At 40.2% G+C, this 24798-nt stretch overlaps 1 protein-coding gene across 5 annotated transcripts in view; it reads right to left on the bottom strand.

The window, feature by feature from the left end:
• The window catches only part of DPP6 (dipeptidyl peptidase like 6), a 544191-nt gene that overhangs the window by 221846 nt on the left and 297547 nt on the right, over positions 1-24798 (bottom strand). The gene's annotated exons all lie outside the window — the stretch shown is intronic.

Genomic DNA, 24798 nt, shown 5'->3' with positions numbered 1-24798 from the left:
TGCCTGTTCCATCACATTTGGCTGAAACTAGCTGCTGGATTCCACAGTTATTGGCAGAGATGGTCAGAAAGGTGAAGGCATAGAGAGCATGGTTGAACATATCCTCCCAAATCAAGCCTAGAAGTTGTTGGTATCAATATGCAAAGACTTTATCCTACCAGAATATATAGTTTTAGGTATAAACTAAACTTGCAAATCACTTTATTCCACTTTTTTTTTTTTTCAGATTGCAAGCTGTCTGTATGACTGATGCAGATATCCTTTTTCTCATTCCTCAGCAGCCACTATCAATTTCTGTATTTCCTGCTGCATTCCCAAATAAAAAGTAATTTCAGATTTTTTGGTTTTGAAATTAGACTAGAACTACTTTCACAATACACTATAGTTGCATGCTGTCTTAGATCTGGTTTCAGTGTAAGCAATTGAGGCATTTCTGCTATATGAATTACAGCAAGTAGATCAGTTCATAACAATTTAGTTTATTCTTCCATAATTCTCTTGAACCAATAGATCTCAGATTCTGTGGTTCATATATGTGGAGTTTATCTCATGATAAATACAGAAGAGGGAATCACTTTTGCATGCTAGAAACACAGAGGAGGTAATCCTAGCTGTAACTCTTGCAGGTAGAAGAAAAATATTCTAAAAAAGCCAAGCAGCTTTCTTTCATGTCAATGAAAGTTGAAATAATGTCTGCAAATATTTTGTGAAAAACATTTATCTTTTAGTCATTCATAAATGTGTATAATTGTTACCTGAGATGAGGTATAAAGAACTTAATATGAAACTGTGGTTATGGGGTCCAAAAGACATTAAAAGAATGAATACTTATGTAAAATCTTTAAGCAGAGCTTTAGGTGGAACACTCTTTTAAGAGACTAAGTATTATAGCTCTGCAGGATTGCGTGGAAGGCAAATAACATCAGCTGTGAGAGAGTATTGAAGTAAACCAGAAAGAAATTAAAAGTCACTAAAAACATGAATATCACTAAAACAGTAGGATTTTGATCCCTAATCACAGATGTCATGTGCTATTTTAAATGTCATGGTCTACCCTGCTTGGCTTCCCTCTGCCACTCCAGAAAGACGCAGGTCTTCAGTTCTCTGTCTGTGACATGGAAACAGCACTAGGCATTTACATTCAAATACTTGAATGCCATCCTTAATGCCAGGGAAAAAAACCCACATAATCCTATCTGAAGTCATTTGCAGATCATGAATGACTGTGAGGTAATGGCTGCTTATGTGTAATGCTGTTTTGGCCTAACTTCAATCTTTCAGTGGCACCAACTTCCAGCTCTTAGAAATAGGAAAGGCTTTTTTTTAGCAGTTATCGCAGCAATTCAGACTTCAGTCTGGTTCCTACTAGAACAGTCTCACATAAATTTCTATTTATGTGTGCTTGTAGGCCCTCTCCTATAATTCCTAGAAAAAAAGGTAACTGATTTTTCAGCAATTCAAGTATACTGTAGGTCCATTAAACAAATCATATAATTTAATAATGACTCTGATGACTAATGATATCCCTGCTTATAAGCAGCAATGAAATTTCTCAATGTTATCCTTGCCCTGGTTCAGTAGGGTTGTTAAGAAAAATGCAAGTTTAATGCCTGAGGATGTTTTCAGGTTCATTGGTCAAAGAGACTGAAGTGAATAATGATTGTTTCCTACCATTTCAAATAGAACCCTTTATCAGAAATAAAGCATTACTTCCAACACAGCACTTCAAAGAACATGTGCACTCCAAGTCACTGCCAGACTATTCCTAAAGGAACTTCCAACATCCTATTGTTAACTCAAGCAAATTCCTGCTTTGTGTAACAATGGCTTCTCCTGTGCAATACTGCTGAAAACACCTCCCAAGGCTCATGCAGTGCTGAGCAGCCATTTGTCTGTTTACAAGTATCAAATAAAAGCATTAAATACCACACATTTTTCTAATATTTGTAATAAAACTGAATTATCGCAATGGAATCCAGCGAACCACCCATAATAATGCCACACAAAAAGTTGCAAAGGACTATAAAGAAAGGCAGCCACTAAGCAGAACTAGAAGTCTGCTTATCAAGAGACATCTATTATATCTTTGATGTGTGTCACCTAAAAGAGGGACACCAAGAAGTGTTTCCTTAGAACTGCACAGGGAGCAGCTCATAAGCTACACAGAGAAAAAGCTTCCAAGGGGCTCTTTTCTGCACGTGCCCCAATACAGAAATATGTACAGTAACTGCATTTGCTTTTTCTCAGGAGTAGATGTTGCCCCAGTGGACCCAGAGAGGAAGTCTCACCCAAACACACAAAAGGTGTTTGAGGAGGAAACCACCCAAAGGCAATGCTGTTACTGACAGATCAGCACAGATGCAGCAGCAGCAAATCTGCAGTTTAAGACTTATTGAATGGCTCCTACAATTCAAACATACTTCAAGCACAACTGAGCCCATAATTCTTTCCTAATACACATCTGTAAGTAGGCTGAAGAGATTTTCCAACACTGATATGACTGGCATCCTGAACTCAAGAGAAGAGCAAGGAGGGATGAAAGAATGGAATAATACTAAATCAGAGCTGTGCTGAAAGAAGGTGCAGAGAGATAGTAAAAAAAGCCCTGATTTTGACTACTTTGCACCCACAAATTCCAGAATCCTTCCCTTTTATTGCCCACAGTATTTCTTAAGCATCATGTCTTGAATAATTTGGATATCAGGTGAAAAAAAGAAATCAAGCCTGTGGTTAAATTCTGGAACAGATAAGTCATCAAGAGCAAATTGCTAAGAAATAGAATTTTGCTGAACTATCACAGATATGCAAGAGTTCATGGAAGATAAATAACACGAGCTTTTAGCAAGCATTGTAAGTTCCTGGGAATGAAACCAAGAGTCACAAAAGAAATCAATAGAACTAAAAGGAAAACAGTGTTTCAAGTAGTAGGGCTTTGTGCCTCCAAATAACACTTGCCTTATAGGTACTTTTAAAATAATACTAACATTTCAGGAAGCCTTTTGAGAGCAATTCCTGGTTACACTACATTCTCTTCTTATTTACAAATAGGAATCCCAGTTCCCAGAATTATAAATTTGGTTTGGTTTTTGGGTTTAAATGCTTTTTTTTTTCATTAGTGTTTTCTGTCACGGTTTGGAGAAGATTGCAACCGGAATATTTAAAGAGTTTTCTATAAATATGACAGACCATACCTTGTTCACTTTAACAAAACAATCCCAGTGGTGGAGCCATTTGCAGTGGCTCATGCAGGTGAACAGGTGCTCTGCAAAGATTGGGATGGTCCAGGTTCTCCAGTGGATCATCCTGCAGAAATGCAGCAGCTCAAGAGCTGCTGAAATCTTCCTGCATGGCAAAACTATTTCCTGTAAAATCCTCCCCAGAATTCTCCTGCCACAGTAGTGATGAATACTGTTCCTATTCAGCTGAGGAATAGCTTCACCATCCAGTTCTAGAAAAACAGCTGAAGTCTTGGAGGAAATAGCATATGAAAATACATCAGTCATTAGCTTCACCATTAAATGGGGCTATTGTTGGTGAAATCTCATTTTCATATGTTCTCTTTATCTTACAGAAATTTACTGGGATCAAAGTTTTTATTCTCTCTCTTGCTAAATCAGCTAAGTTGGAACAAGGGATTGATTTTTTTTTCCTTCAGAGGTACAGACAGCAACCTCAGAGATGTCCACCAAACCACTGCAGGGCTGCCCTAGCACACAGAGTTTGGTCTTGGTCACTCAGCAGTGATCTTGCTCCTTGTAAGAATAAGTCCTGAAATGGGGTAGATAGAGTGAGGTTTCAGGCTATGAAATAATGGAGGCTTCCATCTCTTACAGATGGGCATCCTTGAGTGCACACCATGTGAAATCCCCACTGCTCTTAAGAATGCATTTAACACATAATGTTAGGGATTTAGTGATACGTTCCTGTTGGGTAAGAGAACAAATACTTGTTATTCCTAAGACTAATTTATATTTAACATTTAAAATCTCATAATCACATAGACTGCTTCTATTTCATTAGGATTGTTAGATATTTTTTAATAATAAACACAATAAAAAAATGAAACAATACAGAAGTGGGATTAAAAACTGAGAGTTCAGTAGTCATGAAACAGAGAGATGAGATACTAGAAGAGAGGGAATAATGAAATCACTTTGTTCAAATTCCCCTCATAACTGTTTTGCCAGAATCACTGCAGGCAAAAAGCAATGCAGAGCCTCTCTTTTGTGCTACCATCCAGCCTGGTTTGCTGAGCTGCATGTTGAACTTCCCTCCTGAATATAACAATGAGAGAAGAGAAGAGAAGAGAAGAGAAGAGAAGAGAAGAGAAGAGAAGAGAAGAGAAGAGAAGAGAAGAGAAGAGAAGAGAAGAGAAGAGAAGAGAAGAGAAGAGAAGAGAAGAGAAGAGAAGAGAGAAGAGAAGAGAAGAGAAGAGAAGAGAATCCACTTGCAAGTGCACTTTTCCTCCTCTTCAGAGTCCCACTGAAGAAAACACTGATTTTCAAAAAGTCATTTTCGTTTGGGATGAGCACATTATGCATTCCTAATCATTGATCCTCAGTATTGTAATGCTCTCAAATGTATAACCATGTACTTTAGGATCCTTATCAAACCCTAGGAAGAAAGTGGCCTTATTATTGTCTTATTTCTTTCTGTTTTACTGTTTGTGCTCATCATAAACATGGTCTCTTGCTTTACACATAGCTCTTCATTTCCTTGGAAACAGAAACCGGTAAAATGACCAGAGCTACTAGATATTATTAAAATATGAATAAATACAAGATAACCTAAATACAGGAGCTAGATTTGTGGCTAAGAGAAAATGAAGGGTGCTGGAAAGTCAATTGAATTAGAAAAATTAGATGAAAATTTGAACAATGATTTCACAGAAAGGGCAGTATCTTCATCTACTCTTGCCACCCCTGGATGTGGTAATCTCTGAGCCAGAATTCATCATGAGAGGCCCTTTCCAGCATGGCAAAGAAATAATTCTCCTGTGATGAGTATCTCAGTTTGTACCTGGGTGTATCTGTGCTGCTGAAAGATTAAGATTGCTCTTTGATACCACAGCTCACCACAGTACCCATGAAACAGTGGAACAAAGACAGGGTGCTGGACCAGGGGGCTTCCACGGCAGCTGACAGATGTTTTCCAAGGCATTTCATTGGTTTGTGAGAGTGGACAGCTTCCTGGGGTTCAGAAAGGTATTTCAATCCAATTGCTACCTCACAGTGAGGAATACTTCAATTTGCTTCTGCTGCTTCTAAGGAAATAATGTTTTCCCTGTGAGATCACATAAATTGTAGCAGCTCAAATGGCTCTTTTTTACTGCTAAGAAAATGTGCAGGATCAGGGAGTCTATGCCAAGGGTATGGTAGAAAATTATGCTGGAGGTAGGAGGAATGCACTGTAGCATTGATTCAGTACACTCTGACTTCCAAAGTTCAAAAGAGACATGGTAAGTACCATGAGAAGAGCTGTGATAAAAAAAAAAATCTTCTTTTTGCAGAAGAAGACAATTATTTGCTAATAATATCAGACGTTGCTTATGTAAAAGGGACAGAAAAAGTCATTAATGGGCAGGGGAAAAAAAGGCAAAAGCTCAGCATGGAAGCTGGAAGACTGTATCTGCAAAGGAGATGAGAAAAGAAGTAACGCTGCTGAAATAACAGTTCTGACCCAACAGCTCTGGATACTGCTACTGACTCTGCTAAAGGTTCTGTGCCTGACTTTGAGGGAGTCTCTTCTCTTCTTCAGTGAGCATAAAACAAATCCTGCTTTCTGCAGGCCAGATTCTGCCTCCTCTGTGTGTAAAACAGGAATAAGAAAACTCCATTTGTCCATTTATACTGCCAGATCTTCATGGCAGCATCTGATAAGAACCTGACACAATGAGGTTTTGATCTCTGATGCTTTCTGCAATATAAATAATACTAAAACTCGACTCTGGGTCATTTAAATACCACTCAGTGCATGTCAGATAAAAGCCTCTGGAGGTTACCACAAGGTTTCTGATGTTCAGAACCGGGTCAGTGGAATTCTTCATTCAAGGTTAATAACAGAAATTGTGCCTACTCATGTTATGCACTGGCAAACAACAACAAACACTGCCAATACCTAATTTTAGCATCTCACATACAAGGTTGTTCTTAATAGAAAAAGCTAACAGCCCTTAGGAACGACAAGAACTTCACTTCACTGACAAAGCATCAAACACTGCATTTTTTTTTCCCAGTGTATTTTTCAGGCAACGTGCAACATAAATCCTTGCTTGTGACTTGAAAATACTCAACATGGGTCTAGCTCAGCTCCTGCTAAAGCCATCCATAAAGTCCTGTTATCTCTACTGGCAACAGAGAGGGGAAGAGGCAAATGTTTTTGAAAATCTCACCTGTAATCAACAATAAGAGACTAAATCTACCTTGAGGTTAAGGTTCACACATAGGCACTAAGTTGGGCAATGTCAAATTCAAGCCTCAAGGTTCATGAGCTGTAATTCAGCCCCCTGTACATATGTATTGTGCAGAAGTCTAATTATACATCCTACATACTTTCAACTGCCTCAGAAACTGCACCAAGTGGTTGGTGCTCACATGTAATGAGGGCTCTTCAATATTTCATTTGATCCCGCATTTGCACAATCCCAACCTGCTCTAAAGGCAGTTATCAATTTTCTCACAGTGGTTTCTGTGGAGCTCCTCACTACAATACATGAGTGCTTCAAATATTCATCACTCTCTTTCCACAGCACCTCTACGTGGTGAAGGGAAGATGGCATCCCATTACACAGATGGGGAGCTGAGTCAGAGAATGATTAAGGTCAAACATTTTGCTAATTTAGGGTGTTTAATTTCAGATGCCTGAGATCTGATTTTATTCAGAGCAATTATCATAACTTTATATAGTTAAGTATAGCTCCTATCTAGTTCAATTGTAGCTAGAAATGTCTAGCACTTCTGAAAGTCAGAAAAAAAAAAAAGAAAGTTTAAAATCCAGACTTAGTTAGCAAATAAATTCAGCTGAGCATTGGGGAAAAAAAATGGTACAAATAGGAACTGTTTAACCTGGGAAATGTTTGTCTAAGGGGATCACTCAGAATTACATAGAAACTACAGCACAAGGGTGTGAGGGGCCCCACGACAGCATTTAACCTCCTCAGCTATCAGAACATCTTTTTTGGTCCTTAAGCTGTGTCTGATATCTTCAACAACTGAGCCCGAAGTCCTAGATAGTAACATATCAATGTTAGACTCCAAAAATCACTCTTAATATCAAAGATCGCTCTTTTGAAAGTCCTTAAATAAGGCATTTTGGCTTCTTTCAAGCTTCCCAACATTTGGTTCAAATCGTATTTGCTTTTTTCTTTGGATAGGAGAGGTTGGTTTGGAGTGGGTTTTTCCACTTACATGCACATGTCTGCATTTATTGCTTGATAATATGCAGACATAATGAAAATAAAAATAGTATCTTGAGTAGTTCATTAGAGACAAAGGGCTATCATACCTCACTGAGAAATACTTCTTAAAAACACCATTTATTGGAGTTAATCAAGTGCCAGAATCCTTGTCTCTTGCAAAATACAGGGCTGTCCAGCCAGCCCTATGCCACTAACATTGCTAGAGCCAAAGGGAAGGGGAAAGACCACTTGGAGTATTTCAGGACAGAAACTATCTTCAGCTTCAGATGCAGAGTTTCCAGAAAGAACAAGAAACAGAGGCCGATGAGGATTTATTTTTCTAGTGACTTTTCCTTATCCCCACATATATATTTTTAACACACTACATCTATTTTCAAGGGAAGGCTCCCTCTCCTCCAGCCTCCACACTTTATCTAGGTCCTCTTGCCCTCATTAGTTGTAGCTTAGAGAAAATGCTGTCACTTTGCCATGCTATGAAAAGCAGAAAGAGAAATTTCAGGGATTTGCCTGAAAACCTCATCATATTTCTTTTTCTCAGGCCAGCAATCCATGGCCACAGAACCATCTATCTAGGGGGACAGCTAAGAGCAGCACTGTTCACCTGTCCCTCATGCCATTCCTATTTGCCCACTAAGGAATGACATATACTCTGCTCCTCAAGGGAAGCAAACACATTTGCAGGTTATAAAATAACTCAGGAGACACTGAATTTTCTGGGAGAAAGGCTGATTCAGTGGAGAAAGCATTGAAGGCTTGAGAGGCAAGGGTTAAGCACTGGGTCTGAGACAGAGCTGCATCATCACTTTGTGCCTCTATCCTCTCCCTGTGAAAGGAAAGCACAACTTAAAGGTAACTGTGCAGCCTGCTACAGTTAGAAAGACTAAGCAGGCAACCAAAAGAGTCTGTTCAGGCTTCATGAGCTGTGCCAGCATCCCAGCCACTGAGGTTCAATTCATTAACAGTTGTGAGGCACTTGGCTACAGGGGGAGGTGGTATCAGTGCATCCGACAGGCACTTCTGGGGCTCATTGCATCCTGTCACTGCAAACCACTGACCCACAGCACTTGGATATTTTTTTGACACAAAGCAGCAGATATCATGAAATTCTTCTTCCTTCAGGAACAAATAAGAAACCACTTCAAATTTACAACCATCTGCACTGGGAAAGACACTATTTTCTACTGTAGGGATGAGATATTTTTTGAGACTGGTGCACCAGTCTGCTTTTATTTCCCTGGTCAGTTATTACTTAGGCCAGTAGAAATCCAGTTAAAGCCGGAAAATGCTGCCTCTTCAAGGGGAGAGATAGTGCCTAACACCTTTCTGGAAGCATTTTAGATTTACAACAGTGATTTCTTGCTCTCAGGTTCAGAGTTCATTAAATGCTGCCAGGCACGAGGATTCGTTTGATGATTTTCATGGTGGGCTGTATGTCTGCGTATCTGTGTGTGGACACATGAGTGTATACAATCAGTGTGCACATGTTCTCCTGATGGATTATTAATATCCATGGTTGCTTACCAGAGTCTGGGTTAGGAGGAGTTTCTTTAAATGACTGTCAAATCTCTACAAGTGCCCACAAAGATCCGAAGACCCAAGTGTGCCTGATCTCATTTAAAAGAATCAGAACTTTTAGTGAGTAGTGGAATGAATGGATGAATAAATCATTGTTAACATTCTCAAAATGCTTAAGGAATGTAAGACATGTCAACAAACTGCCTGAAGCCAGTGCTGACCCAAACTGTTTGCCCCCACAGCACTGATTGTCACTGCAATTCACGGGCTTGGAGCCTGAAATACAGGAGTAATATAGCCCTGGGCAAGCCACTTCATTCTTGTATCAAGCTTCCCTTTCTGCCAAGTGTGGCTAATGCAGTTTACCTACATCACTGAGATGTCAGAGTGAATATTTTTAAAAGCAATTCATAGACATAAAGCGTGAAGGACATGTTAGGCATTATTATTATCACATGTGGAAAGAGCAATTTTAGTAACACACACCTTTCTGCAAGGAAGGTATATTTAAATAACATAATTAAAATATAATGAAAATTAATTTTCATTAATAATATAAACAGTTATTGTAGAGCATCTCCTGTCCTAAGGTCTTTCAGAATCTGCTATATTCCAACTAAAACAGGAAAACAAACTGTATTCTATAACTAAAATGACACTATGGCTCCATTATTATCTCTTGTATGCAAAGGAAAAGACAAAACTCAGCAGGGCTATCTAATACTCTAAAACCTGAGAAACTGCTGCCTTTTCCTTCTTAATACTGACCAAAAGACCACCCTCAGTTTCCTGAATTAAATGCCATCATTTGACTACACAGCAGTTCAAATGTGTTTGTTTCAAGTGTGCTATCTTTTTAGATGTTTTCAAAAGAAAACAGAAGGAAAAATAAATGGCCAGTAATGACAGAAAGCTTTTAAAAAACCATGCCTTTTAATAAGCAAGAAAAGCGAGCCTTCAAAGCCCATGCATAAGCACGTGCATAATTGGCTGGGTTTTCAAAAGCACTGAGCTTTCAGTGGTCCCCAGTGAGACCAACAATAGCTTTTGGATGCTCAACGATTTATCACGACTCACAATTTCTCCCCTGGGCATTATTTACCAATGATGTGGTATACAAAAAGTGGAGACATTTGAGACTGTCATTTTTGGTTGGACTTGGACTATTAGGCTCCCCAAAACCAATAATTCCACTTGTTTTATTCCTGGATCTTACAGCAATTAAAAACCAAACTAGACTTAATTTAAATGAACACTGCACACTAGGACTCAAATGCAAATGCTGTATCACACTGGTAAAGGTTACATAAAGTAATGATTAATTAGTCTTTTTCCCCACTCAGGTTTTACTTGTCTGTCAACAAAAGACAGTAGATGATTGCCTGGCTAAAATATGCATTATTTCCAGCTCTCTAATATCCCTGAAAAGCAAGCAGCAGTTCAATTTGTGAGCAATAATTTATTGTGTAGAATTAAAATTCTGCAAGCAACCTCTTCTCATCTGTTACTTTCAACATCTCCCACAACTATTTGATTTTCTTCCTGGGTTTTCATGTTAACTGGTCATCTCCTGCCAAATCACAGCTAGCTAAGTAAGTCTCTGAAGCTTGTTGAGTAGTTCTAGCTGTGTTTTATGCATGCAAAATGCATTTCACAACAAACAGAATCACATCATTCAGCAGCATGACCAAGACAAAACACAGGAGGATATTTGTCCCAAATGCTCTAAAAAGAAATGAGGAGCTACCCCAGCTTTTTAAAAGATAAATAATGTGAGCAGAGTTTGAAGCATTGCCCAAATGACAAAAAGAGTAAGTGGCTAGCAGGCACTGAAATCTGCTGCTAAAAATGGATAGGAGCCTTCTGTGCCACCCTCAGCCATCTGCCCGTGCCGCGGTGTCAGGGCGGGAGCAGGGATGCTGCAGCCAGGCACTGGGAAACAACAGCCTCCCATCTCCAGACCCCTTTGCAAACCACGTCCCAGGCAGGGAGGAAGGGATCTGAGAGACTAGCAACAGCAGCATCCAGTTCTGCAAAAATCTCTCTTCCCTCAAATACATAATTTTTGCAAGCAAGCGTTACAGGAGGATTTTATTTATCTATTTATTTCTTCTAAAGAAAGCTCCTAGTCTTCTCTTGTGCACTGAAATTTCACAAAATGGACAGCAATGATTTCATCAGTCTTGAGCTAACAGTCTGGCTTAATACAAATTTTTTGTGTATCCTCTCCTCTCTCACAGGATATGAAAGCAAAAGGATAATGTAATGATAGTTCATATTTGCAAAGACAATCAGCACAAATGGACAAGTGAATGCCACACCTTTTTCAGTCAGATCTTCACTTTTGCATACTGCCAACACATCAAGCCTTGCAGAATCCCTTAAGTGAAGTTGATCTATTCTTGATTTAGTTGTGTTATCCATGTTGATGATTACTATACAAAATGCAGTTCAATAGTTTTTTTGTCATGGGAGCCACACACTAATCTTAATTGAAGGCTTCTATGATGGAAAGGAGCTCTACAGAAACTGTCAAGGCAATGAAAAGTAATGAAGTATAAACATCTGAGTGTCACCTCAATTTAGTCTCCTTGGAGCAACTGTCATCTCTTGTTTTAACAGCAGTTTTGGCAATAAAAATAAATAAAAGCTATGCATTACACCTGATGAGCAGCCAACCACACATTAAAGTACAAACAGTATTTGGTGTGTAGCTTGCAACAAGTGAATTCCTGATTTTTTCTCTTTGAACAACATAAACCATTATTCAAGAAATGGGCCAAGGAAAAATAAAACAAAGGCTCAGTGGATATTGGAGGCTGTGTTTCTTGCAACCCACAGGCACCTGTGAGCAAAAATTTAAGAGCCTGGTTAGAACTGAAGGAAAAATAATCTGGAAGATTGTTTGAAAAATGTGTATCACAGTCTCCCTGAACAGCGACTCCACAGAGAAAGAGCACACTCATGTAGCTTCATTATAATCTCTCATTAACTTCTTCCTCAAACCTCTGCTACGTCTATTCTTCTGCTCTGTGGGATTATGCACAATTGGTGTGTTACAGTAGGCCTTGCTGTAGCAACTTACATGAAGAAAGAATTGATTCTTTCTCCAACTTTTTTTCATAGAGGCCAAAGAGAAATGATAAAAAAAAGCTATTTGGGAAACAAAAGCAAAGAGAAATAAACTCTACTTGCAGTGAGAGGACTAGAAGTAGCATGAGCACAGACCATCCCAGTAGGATTCATTTAGGATTATATTTTTAGCCTCAAGTACATGCTTTATTTCTCATGTGTATTTTACATGGCCTGTTGAGCTCAATTACTTCATATCTTTGTGTACATAAAACAGTATTTCCAGAATGCTTTATTACAGAAGTAGCAACCAGCCAAGCTCTCTTTACTTTCCTAGAGCAAGATGGGGAAGAGATTTATTATATTAATTGTGTGGGGGGTGTAATTAACTCCAATTATATCAAAGTGGGACAAAAAGTTTCAGTTTTCAGAAATTTTAAACCTTTGAGAATAAAAACAGAAGCTTATCACATATTTGGGCAGCAGAGCCATTTTTAGAACAATGAGGGCTTTCTTTGATTTGGTAATTCCCGATCCCATTAAATCTGATTTCAGTCATTTTTGGTTTTACTTTTTAATGTAGACACACACAAATTCTTAGGTAAAACTAGGTTTATGGTCCAAACATGTTCAACATGGAACCATAGTATCATAGAATGGTTTGGGTCGGAAGGGACTTAGGACTAGACCATCTTGTTCCAACCCCCCTGCCATCGGCAGGGACACCTTCCACCAGATCACGTTGCTCCAAGCCCCATCCAACCTGGCCTTGAACACCTCCAGAGATCCAGGGGCAGCCACAGCTTCTCTGGGCAACCTGTGCCAGGGCCTCACCAGCCCCACAGTAAAGAATTTGTTCCTTATATCTAGACCAACCTGATCCTCTTTCACTTTAAAACCACTACCCCTTGCCCTGTCACTACATGCTCTTGTAAAAAGTCCCTCTCCAGCTCTCTTGTAGCCCCATTTAGGCACTGGAAGGTGGTATAAAGTCTCTCCAGAACCTTGTCTTCTGCAGGGTTAACAACCCCAACTGTCTCAGCCTGTCTCCACAGGAGAGGTGCTCCAGCCCCCTAACCATCTTTGTGGCCTCCTCAGTCCTTCTTGTGTCAGGGACCCCAGAGCTGAACAGAGTGCTCCAGGTGGGGACTCACCAGAGTAGAGTAAAGAGGGACAATCACCTCCCTTGACCTGTTGTCCACGTTCCTTTTGATGAAGCCCAGGATGTGGTTGGGTTTCTGGGCTGCCAGCTCACATTGCTGGGCCGTGTTCAGCTTCTCATCAACACCCCCAAGCTCTTTTCCTCAGGGTTGCTCTCAAAGTCACCTGTCCCTGCCCACCTTTCAATCCTGAGCCACCAGCTTCAGCCAGCTCCCCATCCATCCCCAGGAAGAGCTCCACGGAGATTTGAAAGGTTTCCCCAATATATTTTGAGTGGGATGATTTACGGGGAATATCCTTGCACAAATGAACTGCATTTTACAGAAAAACAACTATGCATCATAGTTTCAAACAGCTGTAATTTACAGCAGAGAGATCACTGAAGACTTAAAACCTGGGCTTAGCCTGTGACAGTGACTGTGTGCTATTGATCACTGGAGCCTCTCTGGAATTCACAGCAGGATGCTGAAGAACAAAAAAAAAAATTGCTCCCTTTTGGCATGACAGACAAGATGACAATTTATTTACTGATAACACTGATTTACTACCCAGATGCTAAGAGCATTATAACTGACTGGAGAAGTTCTAAAATTTATAGGAGCTTGCAGGAATTTTAGGAACCTACAGGAATTTATAGGAAGCACACTATCTAGAATGGAGATTTGGCAGGGAACCTATGTGGTCCCCAAGTGCATTCTAGTCACCTCCCACCTCAAGGTCAGGAGAAGTCCAGTGTGGACAGTATTTCCTCACAAGCAAGAGGATGGGAGCCAACAGGTGATAAAATAAATCTTCTGAAACAAATGATGAGGAAACCAGGCCCACAACCTTATCCCAGTGTGTATACAAGGCCTAATTTATACTGTGGTCCTAATCCTGAAGTCCATTCTCAGACAGAGCTCCATCAGATTTCCACACCTCTGAGAACCTAAGAGAAACTGGATTTCTGGAAGAAACACTTCTCCCCACTGTGATAGAACAGTACAGAGAACTGTTTATAGCATCAGCTATTTCTATAATAAAAGCCACATGAAAATAGAATGAGCCAGCTGGAATAAATCTGTTAGTTACAAGTTTGTTGCTCTTGTAGATTTAAAGCCTTAATTTTCTTCATGAGGGTTTCCAGGATAGTGAAAGGTAGTACAGGGGCCAGCTCATGGCTTGATGTAGTCAATAGATTTATTCTCAGTGTAGACACTCATGTAAAACATCTCTAATTTCAGATACCTACACTTTCCAGAATTACTTAAAGTTCCCTGCTTTACATAGGGATGCTCTGTTATCGTACAGCCCAGTATCAACATTGAATTCCTTAACATATTTGAGGGAAAAATGCCTCATACACAACAACTCAGTCTTGCAATCTCCCAGAAGGGCTTTGGAAAGCCCAGTTTGCAAAGAAGGCACAAAACCAAAAGAAGACATCATCTATTTACTTATTATCACCCTCAAAGGCATTATGGGTGGGAAAGTAACATTCCTCAAGTAGAGGAGGAGTAACTGAGGTCAGCTGGTCCTGCCAAGAGACACTGATTTGGACAAGTGAGCACTGAACAGCCCTCAGCAACCAAAGTCAAAGCATTTCCCAATCAATATAATCTTACTAATGCACAGACTGTATGTGTAAAGTACTTTCCAGGGCTGCTCCAATCAATTTCTCCTTGGATTTTTCTGTCCCATATTTTCACAACTGCTCTTTATCTGGCTTGTTTAGCTTGTTGGAATAAAACTTCTAATTACACCATGACTTGCAATAGCAAAGTCAACTACCAATATAGTCCATGTTAAACCATGTGTTGTAGCTTATGAGGAAAACACCATGGAAAATAAATCAATTTAATGCAATTGAACCTTCCAATGATTGAGCTCACAAAGACTGATCTCAAATCCTCGCTAGATACAATGGATCAGCATTCTCAGCAATGTTTGCAAATTAACTTTTAAATCACAGATATTGGGACACGAAAATTAGAAAAAGGAAGCTTGTTAGTATACTAGATTCAACTAAACTGTGAAGTGCCAGGGATTCTTAAGGAGAAGAAGCAAAGTTGAGAAACAAATTTCCTGCTATGAGGACTAGTCAATGCTTATTATACTCAGTGCAAAGACATCTACAGAATCCCAAATTTAAGTAATAAAAAAAAAAAAGTTGCATTATGCTTCCCCATCTCGAGCAATTCCTCCTTTTTCTCTAACACCACCATATCTCAGAATAATAACAACCATGAAGGTTTACCTTACTACATCCTTCAAGCTATATCTGCTTTTCCATGTATTGTCCCATGTCTCCTCCCTCTCATTTAATATGGGCTAAGTTCTAAAATGCTTTCCCTGTCCATCCTTGAGTTTCTATCAGTAGGCACAAAATGCTGCAAATGCATTTGAAAATAACCTGTTTGCTCCTGGCCATGAAAACAAAAACATAAAAGTGGGAGGCTCTCAGCACACTTAAGCGCAGTTACAACTTAATGTACCATTTGCTAATTCCTACAACCACACTAAGTATCAGACCCCTTTAAACCCAACACAAAAAGAGTTGAGAGGCTGGTCACAGTGCGTGATTAAGCTAAATTAATGGCCCAAAATGCATTCCACATAATATGCTATTATATGTTTATAACAGTATCTCTGACAGTCTAAATTAACAATAAATTAAAGTCTAAGTTGTGATTTCACTTTTGACAATATCTTACTACAACTAAGTCTTAAATATCTGCATGTAACTATTGGGCTACAGACATAAGTGAAGGTAATGGAGACAAAAACTGCAGACTAATTGCTTCAGATGAAGGCTTATTATCTCTCCAATTTCAAGCTCAGCAGCAGTTAAGCAGCAATAGAAACTACTTTAGCCAAAGCATTGTGAAACTTTATGTAAAATTTACTTTTATTTTATCTCTCTTACAGTGTTATAAACAATAAAAGGAACATCCATTTCTTTTCAGACCAACAAAGGATGTAAGCTGAAGGGTTAAAAAAATAAAAAAGGCAACAATTCAGCCTCCAGATTGGCTTGTTTTTGCTATTTCATTCAAACTCATTCTCTTTCCCTTTCCAATGGGTTTTTGCATGATCTTTTAATTTGTAAGCTCAGTTTAACTCTTCATAAGTATTTGTTTCAGTCTTTCTCATCCTCCTTCACCATGAGACAAAACAGGGTTTGGTTCCCTGCCCAGCTTGTGTATTCATACAGGTGCAATGAGGGCATGAGGCTTTCCCACCCTGGGATGGATGGTGAATACCCACCAAAGAGTAAAAAGGAACAAAACAGTTTTGAGGGAGCAGCAGAGAGATGATGTCTGGATGCTCCTGCTCTCTTGGTGACTCACTAGGATGCCATCACTGACTCTCTCCATCCCAGCGCACACCAACTCTAACAAACTGGTCTATCCTCTGCCCATGATCATCTGCATTTCAGCATTTTTAAGGTGGTCGTTTGAGACAGGGAAATGCCTTCCAACAGGGCTCCTCACTCACCAGCAAAGCAAGGATATTGTCCCATCCTTTCAGCAGCCTCTCCTGCCAAGGCCATTAGCCCAGAGGCACAGCCACGGTGCTGGCACTGTGGGGTTATTTGACAAGACAAGATCCCAAAGCAGAGCCCCTGTTATGCCTCTGTGAGCAGATGATGTTCAGCAGTCTAGGACAAAACCTGCTCTGAGAAATTATGGTCTATCTGCACTTTTCACCTGCACTTTCTTTCACAAAATAGTATCTCATAATAGTAATAGCCCTACATTGCTTGCCACTGACCGTTTATCATGCAGACAGCACACAGGTTGTCTCTCAACAAAAAAGCTTCAGTCCTGCAGCAGTAAGGGCACAGGCAATCAGGGCACTCAGGGATGGGGAGCACGAGGGACAATGAGAGAACCAGAGCCCTTTTCCTGAGCAAGAGGGGGACCTTAACCATTTTCTTCCTCTTGTTCTTTTGGGAATCTTCTCCCCCGGCAAAGACAGCTGCTGCCTTTTCCCCACCATACCCCCCACACAGAAAAGCAGTCCACATCTCTGGTTACTGTGTTATTCAAGTACTTATTGTGAAGGCAGGGTGCTTCTGAAGGGGAACAGGGTATCTGAGAGCTGGCAAAAATAAACCCCTCTTTGCTGCTTTGCTCAAGGCAGACAGGTGAACAGGTGCCTGAAGCTCCTTCCTCCCCAAGCATCTTTCACCACCAAATCCAATCCCACTTCTGCTGTAATTCCCATAACTAGTCCAGAGAGTTAATAGTCACTCACCATCTCCTCTCCTATGGATTACAGAAAAGTTAGGGTTGGAAGACATCTCTGAAGATCAGCAATTTCCTTAATTTTATATAGTAAAGGATTTTATATAGTGAAGGATTTTCACCAGTGGAGGCAGGATGTAGCTATGTCCTCTCCACTTCCATCACACTTAAGAGCTTCTGCTTCCAACAACTTCCACAACTTTTTTCAAGGCTTTCTCTCTACAAGTACCAGACTCTGGGCTTCAGACTTGGCTCATCCCCTCACCCTGACTTTCAGGAAGATGCTCTCCATCAGCCTGCCAAGTGCCGAACTTCAGCTTCTGGCTTCCACTTCTGAAAGGTTTTGGTTTAACCTATGACCCTGCATATCCTTGGCTCATCATCCCACCATTTACTTTTCCATTTAAGCTCTCCGGCTCCTAATTATACTGCAGTATTTCTATTGAAAAAAATATTAATTACACCTTCTCGGAAAAGGTCTCTGTATTATGCAACGGAGAGCTGAAAGATGCATCTCCATCTTACCTTTAAGTATAAAATTGCTTCAAGGTCCCAAAATCTTAGAATCAGATACAATCCTCAGATTCTGTGCATTATCTCTCTCTCATTTGAAAGTTTGCTTATAACTGTCTCGAGTCCTGACAGCATTTACCTTTATCTTGATATTTTTCTGCTGAAATTCTTATTCATATCTAAAACCTTCAGAATGAGTTTTAACTTTCAGGTTTTCTCCTGTGACCCTGTCCCTCCATTCCCCAAACATCAAGGAATGCATCTCTCTGATATCTCAGTTACTTGTGTAGCCTGAGTTACTACGGTATCTCAGAACTCCATATTTCATGTACTTATCCTCAGGAGACTCCCAGATATTTTTTCCCCCATTTTAGGCAACGTGGACTATCTCAGCAGAAAAGAAACTGCTAACTGCCACTAAGGACCCAACACTCTTGCTCAAAACAGCAGTGGAAGTCTGCACACAAGAAGGATTAAGTTCCATACTCCACCCACTGAACTGTCCTTCAAAGACAACCAATAATCCCACTCAAAATTTGCTGTTAAGTCAGAAATTCTTATTTACTTGTCTTTCCATTCCTGACAACCTTCACTGATTTTAAATACAGGTCCCTCTCCAAATTTATGTTTAACAAATGTTTCAAACTTGCTGAATGCACTCCTCTCACAGTTAATTCTTCACATCTTCACATCTGCACTTTGAAGAAGTGTGCTCAGTTTTCCTGGTCCATTGCTGCTGGCACTTTCTCTGATTCTATTTTCATTTACTTAAATCCCACTTAAGAATCAGAGTGGGCAGAACAGAATGGTGAAAGAAAAGATGAAAGGAAAAAAAAATGGACAAAAGATCAAAAAATGCGAACGTAAAACATACAGAATATACTATATAAAAAATAGACATTACTGTACTCTGCATCATTTTAGAAGTGCTGCCTTCTCTCATATCATCCAAAGAGACCATGATTCACCACAACTTAATGCCTGATAAAGATCACAAAGAAGCAGCATTAAAGGCATAAGAACTGAAGGCAGGTACAACCATTGTTCATGAAATGCCTGTAGCAATGCACAGCACTGTTAATAGACCACAGCTGGAATGACACATCGAATTCTCTGAGAGTCTTGTGGCATTCAAATACACCCTGATGACCCCACATAACTGGTGAACTTCAGAGACAGATTATTCTGTCCATATCCAACAGCAAAAGAGAGATTTAATAAGAAAGAGCGCAACACAAAGTGCCTCTGCCAGGAATGGAGGGAACAGCTGTACCAAGGAGAGTGGCAGAGCACATCCCACTTGGTCAAGGTATAAAGAGCGTGTAAAATTTACACCATCTCAAACAGCATCCTGTGGAAATGTACGAACTTTAGAGGCTGTGGCCTTCCAGAGGCCTTCCAGAAGCACTTCCATTTCAGCACTGGATACTGAAAAGGCTTTTCTGCAGTATCCCGTTTTTTGACACTCCAGTTTTACACCAAACATGCTCTTTTCCACCTCTGTCTCCCCCTCTCCGTTGCTTATCTGAGTGCATTCCTCATGGCAAATTAACAGCCTGAAAAGACTGCCAGTTTGATGCAATTCCATGTTCTTGAATACAGCGTTCTCGGGAGCGCTATTACGGAAATTTAATCTCTTGAGGAATAGATCAGATGCCATTAACAGAATGAAACAAATGTTCTCTATGAGTTCCTGGAGAAAGCCTGTGTTGGGACAACAATAAGACATGTAATTTAAAGAGTTGTTTTCAAGAAAAAAAAATTATTCTTTCACATGAAGAATTTTTATTTTTAAAAAATTATGCCCTCAAACAGCAAATACTAAACAGTTCCATTAGAACTAAAGAACTATTGTTTTCTATGCAAATCAGAGCTTTCTCCTTTTTCTCTTCTCATTGACAGACACCTTCCCAAAGTGGGCATTGCCCCTGATTTCTGCATAGCAGTAATCACCTGAGCCAGAATACTGCAATGAGAATGAGGGATTCTCACCAGCAGGGCCTCACCTTTGGGATGTGAGAGTTTTCAGCTCCAGCCAGGAACATAGGAGCTCTGCTATCACAAGTCACTGAGATAACACGCTAAATTAGCTCATCTCCTGGGAGACTCACTCCCACCTGTTCAACTGGTCCAGGCCAGGCTCCTTTCAGCTCAGTGTTGGGTCTAGGCATCTCAGAGGTATTTCATGGTGCTGTTCCATTCCTCTGTGTGGATTCTGTGGCACTGGGATGCTGCAGTGGGGAGTCTGACTGTGCCAGCTAATGGATCTGTGAATCAGGGCTTTCTTGTGAATTCACAGCTCAATCTGCTTACAAACATTCAGTTACAACGTGGAACTTCAAACCTTGCTGAAAAAGAGAGAGGATTCAGCAGTGCCTCTTTGTGATCCAGCACACAACAGGCATGGTGTTGACAAATAAAAGGGAAAAATCCCTTCCCTATTTCAAGACATAAAATGCACAACTTATAATTCATGCCTGAACCTGCTGTACACTACTGCCTGTTTACAATGTGAAGGGATCCTGCACTCTTTGGACATAATCTGTATTGCTCATGTGCTGTATGGAGGCTTTGTTGTCACAGAGGATCAGGATTGCTGCATTCTTTCATGCAGAGCATGTAGAACCAACCAAGACATTTGGTACCCAGGGGCAGTGATTTTCTGGACAGCGCCCAAGTGAGCAAAGAAGATCTGGAATGATTTTTAAGTCACACTTCACAGGGAAAAAAAAAAAAAGTATATAAGAATATCTTTAGGTACAGGAACAAAGCTCACATGAAGTTTTTATTTGACTCCATCCATCCTACTAAAGACATGGGGGGCACTTCTAGTACTTTTGTTCATTTCAGAACTGCACAACTGACCAAACCCCTCAGTTGTACCCATCTACCATGCTCTCACTCAGATTTTATAGTCGATTCAGTATACAGAAACTGGCTTCATTTCAGATGATGCTTAGTGAGAAGATGCTGAACAGCCTCTAAAGGACATTCACACCAGTCTGGAACAAGTTTGAAATAACCCCGCATCCCAAATGTGTGTTTGGGACCTCAATATCATCTCTCTGCCTCTCATAGGGTGGGTTCACACTGCTTCCCAATGTGAGCACACCCATATTTTTTAGTTTAATCTACTCTGGGAATGAAGTAACAGCACAGGACTGAACTGACAATGACACAGAGTATTTATGACCTTGCAGGAAGACAGCAAGGCACACAGGGATTGCCATCCCCTGGTACTGGAAATCCCAGAATTACCTGAATTACAACAACACAGGGGGAATGCCTGCATAATGCAGCTAAAGTGCACACTTGTTTTCTTATTTGGATAAAGTTACACAAGGAGAGGCACATTTCAGCTCAGTATATTAGATACTCCTCCACCTGTACCCAGTCTTCAAGATACTACAGGCTATTTCTGTGAAGTAGGGTGGCAGGGGAACATTAGCAGCATGAAATATTAATCTTTCCATCATTTTATTCCTGAGTCTGGCCTAGGTTTTCCAAGTAAAATGTGTTCTCTTTCCCCTTGAAGACACCACACCTCTTATTTGGAATTCCAGCTGTTCTGTAAAATTCAGAATTGATTACCTTAATGACAGCTAATAGGCAGAACTGTTCTGTTGATCTGATTCCACTCCTCCATGGAGCCCACTTCAATAAGGCAGCCCTCAAGCTATTTTGTCTCCTCACTTATTTTTTGGTCTTTTACTTGGAGTTCCATGCAGTCATTAACAACCTTGTCTAGGACAGCAGCACATTTCAGAGCAGGATCTTGCTCCCCATAAGCCCATGACAGCTCTTCTCTAGACAGCAAAAGAAATGAGAACAATCCTTTATTCTCCGTGTTCAAATACCCAATTAACCAGTCAACCCTTTAAATATGTTTTATAAAAAGTGTTCTTTGAGAATCTGTGATCCTGTTATACTTGATATGCTGACTCACTTTTTAAAATATTTAACAGTCTCATTTTAGCGTTATGCCTGTTATCACATTTTCATTAAAAAATCAGCCTCCTTATCTTTATATATGACTGCAGAGCTATTTGCTTTCCCAAAGGCCATTAAAAGTAGCAAGAATTGGGCTAAACTAAGATAACAAATTTACAGGCTTATGTTAAAACAAAGAGATCTTCAGCCTGTGTAAATAGCTAAAGCACATTGTCAGAGTACTTGACCTGCTGTTGCTATTTTCTTCTCCTTTTTAATGGAAAAGTGTTTTAATGGCCTATCCACACATCCAGCTAACAAACCCCAAGAGAGAGAACAAGATTCTCTAGTCCTCTGGAGCCAGACCCTGAGTCTATCAGTGTCTGCAGGCTTTGCCATGGACTTCTGAGCACTGGGTCTAGCAGAAAACCAACTGAGATAATCGTGTAGTGCACAGTGTCCAACTCCAGCCCCCTAAACAAGAAACCACAGCTGTGTCAGGAGCAGCCAAGTGCACAGAGGCAACCACATCCAACTCACATCTTGATCAAGCAATCACAACTTGACAGTAACAGACAGCATTACTTATCACTTACAGAATGTTTTCTGTACATGATGTCCAAAAGACTTAGAGTTCAGACTCATGAGACAGATAAGCAAGGAGATAAATGATTGGAATTCTGAGTAGTTTAACTGCCATGGAGGTGAGCAGCATTACTTACCAGAAAGATATTGTATAGAAGCATTTTTAATTACCTAAGGAAGAAAGGGATTGCCTGCCTTCAGCAGCTAAGGCAGTGCTTTACTTATCTCCACATCCCAGTGATTTTCTAAGTATTATCATTTTTGTAAATCTCAGGACAGAACATGACTTCATTTGCATATAGACACGAGTCTAAAATAAATTTTTTAATTTATGCCTGCAAAGCTTCTGCAGATGTTTTCAAACTTTCCCCACCCTGTTCCTGCAGTATCTTTTCATGCCCAGCTTCTGTTTGGGTTAGCATGGTAGGACACAGCACAGATTTAAGCCAACTGTGTCACTTGCTTGCCTCTGGATCCAGGGAATGTCACAGCAAGGAACACATAAAAGGGATGGTCAAAATCTCTTACGACAGCAGCAGCTGCTGCTGAAAAAGACTCAGTCCTCTACAGCCAGACCAGCACTTTGCCTTCAATTTTTCTCCAAGCTACATTTTTCAGTTTCTTGATCACTTTTAAGAGAGGAGAAAAAATCTCAATAATTCTTGATATGCATAAGCCTGGAAATAGAATTTCAGCTAGAAATAGAATTTGAATAGAGCCTTTTTTCAGTTATGAACAGTTTTAGATAAAATAAGGGTTTAGATCTGCTTTTGGTGTTGGAAGATAAAAGTGCACTCAAATCAATAGACAGAGAATGGATTCAACCCCCCGCTGTCAAGCCATTTTACTAATAATGTATTGTGAAAACAATAAAAGAAATTATGGGAGTGAGCAAAGTTGCTCACAGACTCAGACATTAATATTCATCAATATGATTGATATTTATATATTCTTGGTATTTCTATTTCATGCTCACACTAGGGCAGAGCTGAGAGAGCACGTACTTCCAGAATATTTAAGTGTACCATATGGGTATAATTGCAATTCAGTCAGTTTTAGAATATACTCAATCAAGAGTCTGCATAATACTGAAGACCTATTCTGAGCACTTTATACTTCACGTAGGAAGACCAAAGTAGCAAAGACATGGCATGCCAACAGCAAAATGGCATTAGCAGGTAACACTACTTGAAACAAAAACACCTCTCCTTTATAAAAAGGCAACATATACTTCTTGACTTACAAAACCCAATACTTTCACAGAGCTTTAAGCCACACAGCCCTCTTTGTTCAGAAAAGGCACTTATAAAAACCCCTGCCTCCAGAAACACAGGTAGACTCATTTTAACCTGCAGCAAACAGTGACAAAAATACATATTCCAAAAGCACTGAACAGAGAAACAAAGTCCAACGTACACAGGGTTAGATGAAGGCATTAGTTTCTTTACCCTGAGTATCAAAGTTGCTTCCTTCTTGTTTTCTCTGAACCATTGAGCCTGTTTTGGTCATTAGTATAATGTCACCCTGAAAATGCAGATTAGATGATGCTATTTGTGGTGCCTAGTGTCTTCCCATGCTTTTCCCTTCCCTAAAATACATTACCAAGAAAAAAAAAAAAGAAAAACAATATGTGAGGCTCTCAGCCTATCAAGCTGGGAAGAACTATTTTAAGAATTAATTTGTGCCCTGAGAGATCTGTTTAAATTATCCTCCCGTGCTGTTCTAACCAAAGATTAAAGTGGAGAACTTCCAATGTTTTAAGGAGATGAGGAAAACTGAAGAACTGGAGCGTCCGGGCTCCACCGTGCTCCCCCAGGCATGGCCCGAGCATGGGGAGGGGAAGGTGGGGATGAGGAGAACGGAGATGTTGATCTGCTGGTGCCCCCGGAGCCCAGGAACCTTCACCAGCCTCAGAGATCGCAACCAGACTTTCCCTTATGCCACCACTTTTTAGCTCTGTCCATCCTTTACAGCTGAGGACACATTCCTTTCTTTTTCTCCCACCCGCTGCGTTTTAGGGAAAGTTTTGACTTCATTCCATCCTGGTAAGTGCAGGCAGAGAGGAATATCCTCCAAAATACAGGTTTGACAGAGAAAATGAAGTCTTTGACTTTCTACCTCTACAGAAACATGTAAAGCTGCATAATTTCCCTACCAAGAGAAATAAATTAATCGAGTTCAGATATGGTGTGAGCACAGCAATTTCCCCCAAAGCCAGTAGGAGTTTTACCTACTTGCAGCTGCTTTTTGCCTCCCCTGTCACCCCTGCTTGCTCATGCACAGCCTGGGCACATGCTGTACCCTGAAGTGCCCTTCTAAGACAATGCCAGGCAAAAAAAACTCACTGAAAGTGCACAACAAAGTCCGAAGCTGAAC

Source organism: Corvus hawaiiensis, chromosome 1 (assembly GCF_020740725.1).
Source record: "Corvus hawaiiensis isolate bCorHaw1 chromosome 1, bCorHaw1.pri.cur, whole genome shotgun sequence".
NCBI lineage: Eukaryota > Metazoa > Chordata > Aves > Passeriformes > Corvidae > Corvus > Corvus hawaiiensis.
This window is presented reverse-complemented; position numbering and strand designations above follow the sequence as displayed.